The 11,194-nt window shown below is 41.7% G+C and overlaps 2 long non-coding RNA genes across 2 annotated transcripts; one reads left to right on the top strand and one right to left on the bottom strand.

Annotated features, from left to right (window-relative positions):
- Nucleotides 1–1,548: 1,548 nt before the first annotated feature.
- Nucleotides 1,549–3,370, bottom strand: LOC101673093. Its single transcript, XR_201382.1, has 2 exons — nt 3,303–3,370; nt 1,549–2,246 (listed from the first exon to the last, which is right to left on the bottom strand). It is a non-coding gene; the product is annotated as an uncharacterized LOC101673093 (long non-coding RNA).
- Nucleotides 3,371–9,041: 5,671 nt separating this feature from the next.
- Nucleotides 9,042–10,844, top strand: LOC101673300. The gene is made up of 2 exons (XR_201383.1): nt 9,042–9,109; nt 10,168–10,844. It is a non-coding gene; the product is annotated as an uncharacterized LOC101673300 (long non-coding RNA).
- The last annotated feature ends 350 nt before the right edge of the window (nt 10,845–11,194 follow it).

The following is an 11,194-nucleotide window of genomic DNA, read 5'->3' as shown; positions in this document are numbered from 1 at the left end:
TACAGTTCAGAGTTTTGTTCACTTGACTTAGAATTTTTCCTCTTATACATATCAAGTGACAATGCAGTAGACTTCCCATCAACTTCATTTCCACACCACCATGATGAACAGCCAGAACCACAGCTTTCTGTGAGTCAGAATGTTCTGATTACTGCCTTGACTATTATCCACAATAGTAACCACACCCCCTTTGCCTTTGGTACCTAAGTGCTGTCAATGGTATCCAATTATCCCTATTGCATTTAGGTTTCCCAATTCAGTGACATCAGATTCCACTGTAATTTCTAACCTAAAGAGAACAATCACATAGCTCTTCAAGGAAGCTATTATCTCCTCACAGATATATTTCTCATAGTCATGAAAGATAAGTCTCATGGGCCCTTCCAGAGGAGATGAGAAGATCTCAACTGATAATTCCACTCTAACATTCCGATAAGCCTTGGACACCTTCATCTATAATATACCAAGGACGTCCTGGCATTTCATCTTCATTTAGTGTCAGCCTCTTTTTGGTCCATGTTTCAGCCAACCAACCCAACAAACTATTAGAGCCCTGTCTAACCATCCCCCTACCCCACCACCATGCCCCATCACCACCACCACCAAACTATAGTATTAAGTCTAAAATATCTGCTTGGTGGACCTATATAAATAAGTTCGGCCTCATCCAACTTTATGTCCCTTTTACAATTATCTCATACCCTTATTATCCATCCCATACATATTCCCTGGGTTTATATCTGTATAAATTAGAAAAAAATCTATGTAGTTCTTTTACAGTGTAGTGTACCTATTTATGGGTCACACTTTCTTTGTTTCCAGACATGCACCTCGACTCAAGTCCCAGTAGGATGCAAAGGTGATGTAACCTTTGCGTCCTACTGGGACTTGAGTCGAGGTGCATGTTTGGAAACAAAGATAGATGGTGGGATGGTTTCTGAAGAGAACTAGTGGTGCACAGCAGGCAACAGCTTCCAGGAGGTCTGTCAGCTTCCTTGGGAAATGCATGGTTAACCTACTCAGAGTGGGATGAAAAGGCTGCTTTTACTGGCAAAAGATACAAATTGATGGAATGAAATTTAGAAATTCAATGTCTCAGCTTTATCAGGAATTTCCCAATTTTTAGGGTCCAAGGGGTGTGACAACTAGATATCATGTGAGGCATGGTATCAGCCCTCAGGACACTCCTTACAAAAATGTACCATTGAACCAAGTCAGGAAGAATCATCAAATAAGCCCAAACTGATAAGCATTCTACAAAAACCAACAACTGTTTAAAAATCTTCAAATCATGAAAGACAAAAAGCCTGGACTGTCACAGATAGGAGGAGACTAAAGAATTCTGGCAAATAAAGGCAAAGTTGGATCCTGGACTGGATTCTGAACCAATAAAAATTTGTTTTGCTCTTAAGGACATTAGTGGTGCAGGTGGTAAATCTGAGTAAGTTCCGTACACAATGAGGCCTCGGGGGAAGCAGGAGTTGAGGACAGAGTATGAAAAAGATACTGTAGGAATAAAAAGAAAACAACAATCAAAGCAAGAGGGAGTGAAGATTTCTAGTTTTATTGTTTCACATCATGCTGGGTTTACAACAAGGTAAGCTACTGAAAGGTGTAGGGTCTGTGATTTGGATTCCTAGGGCAGCCATGCATATGGGGGAGAAGGTGAGTAAATGGGGTTGGGGGAGGGGTTGTGGCTCCTAGACACCAGGGAACAGGGATCCTAGGGGACAGAGCACAAGGCTTCACTCAGACCCCTGAACCATAGGGGCAGAACTAGCAGGAAAATAGGAGCAAGAGGAAGGATTTGGTTACTTGCTATCCTCAAGCATACTTTTCTTGGCACAGGGTCCCCATCAGCAGCAGCCTCCAGAGGACTGACTGCTGCCTCCTCCACAGCAGCCAGAGCCCCCCGAGGGCTGGCTGCAGCATCCTGAGCCCCCTGAGGGCTGGCTGCAGCAGCCAGAGCTCTGGTGTCTACGACGGTGGGACCTGTGTCGCCTGTGGTGGCTCAGGCAGCACCCGCCACCCCCAGAGCTACAGCAGCCACCACCCCCAGAGCTACAGCAGCTGCCACCCCCAGAGCTGGAGCCACAGCAGCCCCCAGAGCTAACACTGCAGCAGGAAGAGACTGGGGGGCACTTTGGGGGACACTTTGGGGGGCACTTGGGGGTGGGGCACTTGGGAGGGGGCTGGCACTGCTGCTGGTTCTGCTGGCAGGACATCTGGGCTGGCGGGGTCAGGAGCTGAGGGAGAGAGTTACACAGTCAGACCCAGGACCCAGAGCCCCCCTGCCCCACTCCTTCCTGTCTGCAATTTCATTTCCAGTGCCTTTATTTGATGAACAGTTTAAATGGAGTCCTGGTTAAGCCAACAGAGAAACTTTAATTATTTCTACCAGTTCTCTGAATGCTCTCATATCATCTCTGAAGTGCTTCATCTGTTATATAATTAGAGAACTGAAGTCAAAATATGCTAAGGAAAAGTGCTCAAAATCAAACATCTAGAGGAGAAATTCTACAGCAAAAATCACGGAAATACTTAATCTAGGCAGCAGTTTAGAAATGGAATTGCTTCTTTGGGGAAAACAGTCATTCCCTCTTGGAGAACTTTCTAGATATCCTGGTCCAGTAGGGACATAGCAGTTCACACCCGCAAAGGACATTGGAGATTGGCTGGAAGAATGAGCTGAGGCAAAAGATAACTTACTGTAAACTGGGACTTGCACCAGGCCTCTGACTGGTCCCAGTGCTCTGGTATCCTGCACACACTCACCTCAAACTAACACCTCAGCATCAAGATTTGAGTTGTTCTACTCTAACTCTGAAGCCCTTTTGTCTGAGTGCTTAAATAAGTCAGTCAGCTGTGATTTCCTCTCTGCTGGCTGAGTGTCCCTGTTCCCATCTTTACTTTTCCCGGGAGGGATAGTTACGCTTTCAAAGATCAGCCTCCCTTTTGACAACAGTTGCAGCTTGGTAAGGTGGTAGATGCTGCAAATTCTTCCAACCAGAGACCAACAACTACAGATCAGTTTGTTTTTTCTAGAGTACTGTCAACACTCACACAGTTGCTCCTGCTCATGTTCCCAGCCTTCCTTGCTCCTTGCCCGTCCCTCAGTGTCCCTGTGGCTTGTTCTTTGCTAACAGGAACCCAATCTCATCCTCTACTCACTGCCACCCCCCCCCAACACACACACACACACATGCACTGCAAAGGCCCTAATCCCCCCTGCCCCCTGCCCCCTGCTCTGGTCTGAGCTCCCTCTGTGAAAGGCTCTGCTCTCAGTCCCAAGGGACACTTACCGGTCCACAGGCAGCACTGGGTTTGTCAGCACCTCAGGAGAGGAGGGTATAGAGGTGCCCTGACCGTGAGGCCCTTTTATCCTGGCTTTGGGCTCTGCCCTCAGCCTGTGAGACAGAACCTGGGCATGAGGGGACTGCCTCCTGCCACCCACATGGTCCTGTGACCGGTGGTGACTGGCAGCTGCTCCCTCCCTGCCTTCCTCTATGGGAACTCAGGATAGCTACTCCCAGCTTGTAATAGGGCTGCTTAGAAATGAGGGTGTGGGTTTATTCCTACCACCAATTGCCACTCAGGACCCTAGCCTCTTATTCTTGGATACCATACTCCCAACCCCCACATCCTTTCTTTACTCCCAAATGTTAATTTAGTGATTACAATCAACCTGGTTTACACCAAATTTAAAATTATTCCTTCATGCTTTATTCCATTCTGGTAATCGTCACTGGTTAAATGTTGTGTTGTGTATGGTTTTAACTTTACAGAAATGGCATAATACTTGAGACTCTCGTCTACACTTGCTCTCTTCTTTAAACATTATTTTTGCGTATTATTCAAGTTGATCTGTGTAGCTGTCATTTATTCATTTTCACAGCTTCATAGTATCCACCTTATGAGCACAGCGTGATTTTGATATCCTGTCCCTTTTAGATGAGCATTGAAGTTGTTTGCACTATTTGCTGTATAAATACTTCATCTATGGGGATTTGTGTGTGTGTCTACTTGGTTAAATGTTGAAGAGACTCTCCAAGTTAATCATCTGTAAGTAGATGTTAAATTTTCAATCATACCCATCCCTCTAATTTGCTCTTGCCAATTTCTGTTTCCACTTACGGTTTATAAGAATCACTCTTTTGTACATTGTTGCTAAACTTAAATAACTGCCATTTTATGTACATTAACTAATGTATCCTTATACTTCTAATATGTGTTTCTTGCGTAGTAATGATCATGAACATCTTTTTATGTTTTCTGGTCATTTGGTTTCCTTTTCTATGAATTATCTGTTCTTTTAAAAAAAATTCTAGTTGTCTCTTTTTGTTAAGATCTGTAAGTTCTTCACATATTCTGCTTTCTAGTACAGTATTAGTAAATGATTTGTGAACATCTTTCATCTTGTTTGCTTTTAATTGTGTAATTTGATGAGCAGGTATTTTGTTTTTAGTACAGCTCTATCTGTGCAACATTAACAATGTTATTTGCCCTTTTCATGACTTTAAGAAGTCTCAACCACTCATAAGCTCAGAAACCTGAACTTTTCTGTTTCCTTTAAAAAGTTGTGAAAGCTCATATTCTGTTTAAAATTAAGGTTTTCTTTAACACAGAATGGAATTTTTTATACATTTTATATTTATTTTAACCTTCTTTTTTAAATGGGTAATCAGTTGTCTATCATAATCAGATATTTCATTTTCCCCACTAATTTGAAATACCTCCTTAGTCCTGACTGATTTTCCACATTTGTGTAGCTCTGTAACTGGCCTGATCATTCTTTTCATTGCCAATTTGTTTATCCCAGTGAGGCTATTCTGCTGCCTGATTACTGTAAGTTTGTAATCAATTGTGATATCGCATAGGTTCCATAACTTTGCTCCCCACCCCCCCGCTTAAGATTGTGTTGGTAATTACAAGAATTTTGCTCTTTCATATAAAATTTAGAGGTAGCTTGTCATATGCCATAAATGAAAATAAAGAAAAAGAAAATATCTTTAGAATTTTATAGAAATATCACTAAATTCATTCATTTATAAATGAAGGATTGTAAGATTTTTTTCATAATTTTCCTTTTGAACCATCCATGAATATGGTGTATCTCTCTTTTGGTAGTCCACAATGCCTTTCATTAAAGTCTCCACATTTTGTCAAAAATATTTTACACTAATATTTTAAACACTATAATTTTTGCTATTTTAAATAACAACTTTTACAATTATAATTTTAAATTATTTGTTTCTGGTAAATATAAATCTAAATTATTCTTTTTCTGATCTTTTATCTTACAACTTTTCTAACTCTTCCTATTATTTTTATTTCTTGTAATCATTTGTATGTACATCATTTTCTTTATCACATCTTTTCTTTCTCCTTGGGTTACATACTTAGAAGCTTAATTGCTATATAAAAGCAATTATGCTCATTTTAAAGTATGCTCATTTTAAATTTTAATTTGTATATGTAACAACTATGTGTTGAATAATGAATCAACAATTTTTTTTTCCACCCAGATGGTTATGGCAATTTATATTTCCAACCACTTACTAAGACCCATTTCTGATTATCTTCAACAATACTGAGTTTTGTTATCCATTTTGAGTTTTTTCCAGTTCAGTATAAAGGAATAGATCTAATAGAACTCATTCCTGAAAAGTCATCATTGTTTTATATGTAGTTCTTTGGTTATTTGTATGCATAAACAGAAAACAATACATTTTAAAATCTCTTAGTCATTTATATTTCTTTCTAAGCTATTTGTTCATGTGCTTTGCCCATAGTTTTGTAAATAGTTTTATTTATTTTCAATAAAATTGTAATAGCTTACTGTTTATTATTAATTTTAATTTTCTATTACTGACCTATGTATTTTATTTTTCCTTTATTGGTTAATTTTTCCATCTTTTAAAAAAATGATGTGTTCTGTCATATAGAATTTTTTTCTATGTGGTGAAATTTGTCAGTATTTTTTTGCCATACTTAAAATATTTTACCTGACTACCTGTAAAAGAATAATTAGGAGCATATTCTAGTAATTTTGGAGTATTAATTTATTGTCCCTACTATAGAGACTTACAGTTACTGGCTCAGAGATACTGAGTCTGAATTACTTCTTTCCAGGGCTTAGCATTTTTCCCTCCTATCTCCAGAGATTATGAGAGCCTGACAACATAAGAAACATACTCTCAAAAAACTCATCTTTTGCTAGTACACATTGTTTATATTAAAATGATATAAAAAAAAGAAATTAAAAAAATAAAAGAAAAGAAAAGAAAAAAAAAAAACAAGATAAAATGATATCCAAACCCTTGAGATCCTGTGCCAGTATTCAATGTTACATCATGCTGCTATCTTGTCACCTAAATCCAAGTCAGATTGATTGATATTTTGGGTCCTGATCTTTGTGGAGTCAGGACACAGACAAAATAGCTTCTAAGTCTCATCATGCTTGGAATGAATGAGTTGGGCTCCTGAATCAGAACTCCCTATGTGAGCCAGCAATCAATATCTTGACAACAATTACATTAAATACATTCTTTGCAACTCTATGAGCTACACCCAGATAACTCACTGGCCAATTTCTGCAGGGTGATAAGGCTAGAACACACTAATGTGAATATCTCAGAGTGAGAATTCTGATGATAATGGCTTAAGTCACAATCAAAGTGAAGTTAATGCTAGTATTAATGAATAGATTTTTAAACTCAGTATCCATTAAATGCATAGTGCTATATTAGAGCTGATGAGGAATATAGAAATGTAAGACTCAAGCTGGGGATTTAAGGAGTGTTTATTTAAATGTATTTGAGAGAAAAGACTCATACAGGCTATCACATCAAGTTACATTTGAACAACACAGTTTTAGAAATGCATGAATTATGGAATAAATCATGGAAACTTAACAGGTAGGATAAATTCAAAGTAGAAAAAATAAGCTATTTTAGCTTAAGAATATTTCTAAAGGGAGATAGCAAAACCAAAATTGGAGATATGGCAAGGGTACTATTGAAAAGGCCTCAACCACCAATCAGTAGAGATTGGAGCTCATCAAGGACCCAGGGGACTCTAAGAAGAAACATCCTTAATGGTCTTGGGTAATTATTCCTGAGGGAGAGGGGTAAAATTCAATGAGGATTAGAAATCAATGAGGAACTGAAACCTATGGAGGAACAGAACAAACGGGAAACATGGCAGGCAAGAGGCAAAACAATTCAGGGGGGGCACCTGGGTGGCTCAGTTGGTTAAGCATCTGCCTTCGGCTCAGGTCATGATACCTTTCTGGCTCCTTATTCAGTAGGAGGCCTGCTTCTCCCTCTCCCTCTGCCTGGTGCTCCCCCTGCTTGTGTGTGCTCTCTCTCTCTGTCAAATAAATACATAAAATCTTTAAAAAAAAAAACAATTCAGAGAAGGCTGGACACCAGGGGATACCAGATGCTGAAAGGAACATGGTAAGATATACAGATGTGTATTTATGCACACCCACATATGCATAGTCACATATGTTGTCTCTTTCATTGTCTCTGTAATATCTCTAAATAGAAGTACACATAGACACACACACACACACACACACACACACTCCTCAACCACATAATAGTAGGGTTCATACCACAACAAGTAACCTAGATATTATGGAATCAACATCCACTCAGGGTCTAGGAAATCCCAGAGTTCTTCCCAAGACTGGAGGGCAGTAGAATTTCTTCATACAATCTCCCTAGCTTTTATTCTTTCTCATCTAATAAATGGTTTAGTTATTTAATAACCTTGCACAGCCATAGATGGGGCTCTTGTTGTCTGACTTGCTATCAACCCAGATATTAACTCTGGCCCTTTTCTTTATCCTCTAAAAATGTGAGAATATCAATATTACTTCCAAGAAAATCCTGTGTTTATATAATTGAATTGAGAATAGGAGTTAGGAGAAGCTTATGAAACAGAAAGAGACAAAAAGTTGTATGATGTATTACTTCTGTTCTTAAATGTCCTCTGGCCTCCACGTCACTAGGGGTCTTTCCCTTGGTTGCTTTATGCTGGGCAGTGACTACCCTTCTACCGTCTCACTATTTCCATGCTGCCTTTCCTCTTTTTCCTCTGTGGATTTCACTTCAGCCTTCCCACATGACCCCTGGAAATCTGAATTCTCAGTCTCACTGGCCAGGTCTTCCCTCTGTCCCTCCTCTATAAAACCTTATTCCTGATTCACACTGTCTTAGTAAAACCTACCCATAATCTCAACAAAACAAAAAGGGTCTTGTATTTTCCTAACCAGGTTCACTTTCTTTAAAATACAATTGTAATTAAATAAATGAAAGAAAGAAAGAAATAATGTGTTGGCATTTCTTTAGAAATTATAGCATGTTATAAACTCTCTACTAGAAACTTTCTTTGCGTTAGCTCACTGACTCTCAAATAAACATACACCCCCACCAAGATGTAATTTTTATATTATCTCTATTGTAGGTGGACAAAACTGAGAACAAGAAGGATGAGGTAGTTTTCACAAGGTCATAGAAATAATAGGTGGCAGAGCCAGGATTCTTTCTTGGGTCTGACTCCTAAAGTAGTTTCTTGGTTGCTAAGGCAAACGTACATATCTGCAGATACACACACACACACACACACACACACACTCACTCACTCACTCACACACATATAAGGTAATAAAGAGTTAGAGGATTCTATGAAACTTGGTTAAACTAGACTGAAACATTAAATTAAGATATGAGAGGCAAGAAAATAGACTTTGGAAACTCAAGCTCCAAAACTGAGCCAGGCATGTATCCAGCAGGGACAGTGGGAGAGTAAGGTGGGGGATGATTACAGTTATTCTCTCCCCACTTTTTCTAAGCAGCCCTATTACAAGCTGGGAGTAGCTATCCTGAGTTCCCATAGAGGAAGGCAGGGAGGGAGCAGCTGCCAGTCACCACCGGTCACAGGACCATGTGGGTGGCAGGAGGCAGTCCCCTCATGCCCAGGTTCTGTCTCACAGGCTGAGGGCAGAGCCCAAAGCCAGGATAAAAGGGCCTCACGGTCAGGGCACCTCTATACCCTCCTCTCCTGAGGTGCTGACAAACCCAGTGCTGCCTGTGGACCGGTAAGTGTCCCTTGGGACTGAGAGCAGAGCCTTTCACAGAGGGAGCTCAGACCAGAGCAGGGGGCAGGGGGCAGGGGGGATTAGGGCCTTTGCAGTGCATGTGTGTGTGTGTGTGTTGGGGGGGGGTGGCAGTGAGTAGAGGATGAGATTGGGTTCCTGTTAGCAAAGAACAAGCCACAGGGACACTGAGGGACGGGCAAGGAGCAAGGAAGGCTGGGAACATGAGCAGGAGCAACTGTGTGAGTGAGTTGACAGTACTCTAGAAAAAAACAAACTGATCTGTAGTTGTTGGTCTCTGGTTGGAAGAATTTGCAGCATCTACCACCTTACCAAGCTGCAACTGTTGTCAAAAGGGAGGCTGATCTTTGAAAGCGTAACTATCCCTCCCGGGAAAAGTAAAGATGGGAACAGGGACACTCAGCCAGCAGAGAGGAAATCACAGCTGACTGACTTATTTAAGCACTCAGACAAAAGGGCTTCAGAGTTAGAGTAGAACAACTCAAATCTTGATGCTGAGGTGTTAGTTTGAGGTGAGTGTGTGCAGGATACCAGAGCACTGGGACCAGTCAGAGGCCTGGTGCAAGTCCCAGTTTACAGTAAGTTATCTTTTGCCTCAGCTCATTCTTCCAGCCAATCTCCAATGTCCTTTGCGGGTGTGAACTGCTATGTCCCTACTGGACCAGGATATCTAGAAAGTTCTCCAAGAGGGAATGACTGTTTTCCCCAAAGAAGCAATTCCATTTCTAAACTGCTGCCTAGATTAAGTATTTCCGTGATTTTTGCTGTAGAATTTCTCCTCTAGATGTTTGATTTTGAGCACTTTTCCTTAGCATATTTTGACTTCAGTTCTCTAATTATATAACAGATGAAGCACTTCAGAGATGATATGAGAGCATTCAGAGAACTGGTAGAAATAATTAAAGTTTCTCTGTTGGCTTAACCAGGACTCCATTTAAACTGTTCATCAAATAAAGGCACTGGAAATGAAATTGCAGACAGGAAGGAGTGGGGCAGGGGGCTCTGGGTCCTGGGTCTGACTGTGTAACTCTCTCCCTCAGCTCCTGACCCCGCCAGCCCAGATGTCCTGCCAGCAGAACCAGCAGCAGTGCCAGCCCCCTCCCAAGTGCCCCACCCCCAAGTGCCCCCCAAAGTGTCCCCCAAAGTGCCCCCCAGTCTCTTCCTGCTGCAGTGTTAGCTCTGGGGGCTGCTGTGGCTCCAGCTCTGGGGGTGGCAGCTGCTGTAGCTCTGGGGGTGGTGGCTGCTGTAGCTCTGGGGGTGGCGGGTGCTGCCTGAGCCACCACAGGCGACACAGGTCCCACCGTCGTAGACACCAGAGCTCTGGCTGCTGCAGCCAGCCCTCAGGGGGCTCAGGATGCTGCAGCCAGCCCTCGGGGGGCTCTGGCTGCTGTGGAGGAGGCAGCAGTCAGTCCTCTGGAGGCTGCTGCTGATGGGGACCCTGAGGCAAGGAGAGCAGACTTGGAAGCACAAACTGCTAAGAACATCATCTTTCTTCTGCTAGGCCTGCCTCAGAGTCTGAGAATTCCCAGAGAAGACTGAACATGCAAAGACAATATGGCAACCCTGTGGTCTAGAAACTGACCCTCTCCTGCATCTCTGTGTACTGGCCTTGAATTCTATTCCCATGTCAAAGCCCTAAGCAATTCTATGTCACAACTTCTCACACGGTGCTGTCTCACTGATGTGAAACAATAAAACTGGGAATCTACTCATCTGATTCTGGAATGATTGTTTCCTACTTGGGTTGCCACTGTATTCCTCTACCTTGTCCTCTGCAGGCAGTGGCCTTGGTACCTCAGGGGCCAGAGGAGCACTCTGGCCTAAATTGAGGTTAATGGAGGTAGAGTATGAAAGACAAATGCTTCCCATTCTGTTTTGTACCAGGCCCTGAAGCAGATTGCTGTGATTCAGTGTTTGGTGTCTTTTTGTAAACATAAATGTTGAGTTTCTGGTCACATTTGGGGCCTTAACTCCATCTCTGCATATTCCCCTTCCTCTGTGTACTCATTCTGCTATTCTTAATTTACCCACCAAATATCCTTCCTCTTCTACCATACATACACACAC

Source organism: Mustela putorius, unplaced genomic scaffold, assembly GCF_011764305.1.
Source record: "Mustela putorius furo isolate JIRA1106 unplaced genomic scaffold, ASM1176430v1.1 tig00000695_pilon_pilon_pilon, whole genome shotgun sequence".
Classification (NCBI taxonomy): Eukaryota; Metazoa; Chordata; class Mammalia; order Carnivora; family Mustelidae; genus Mustela; species Mustela putorius.
The sequence above is the reverse complement of the archived record's forward strand: the minus strand, read 5'-3'. Positions and strand labels throughout refer to the sequence as shown.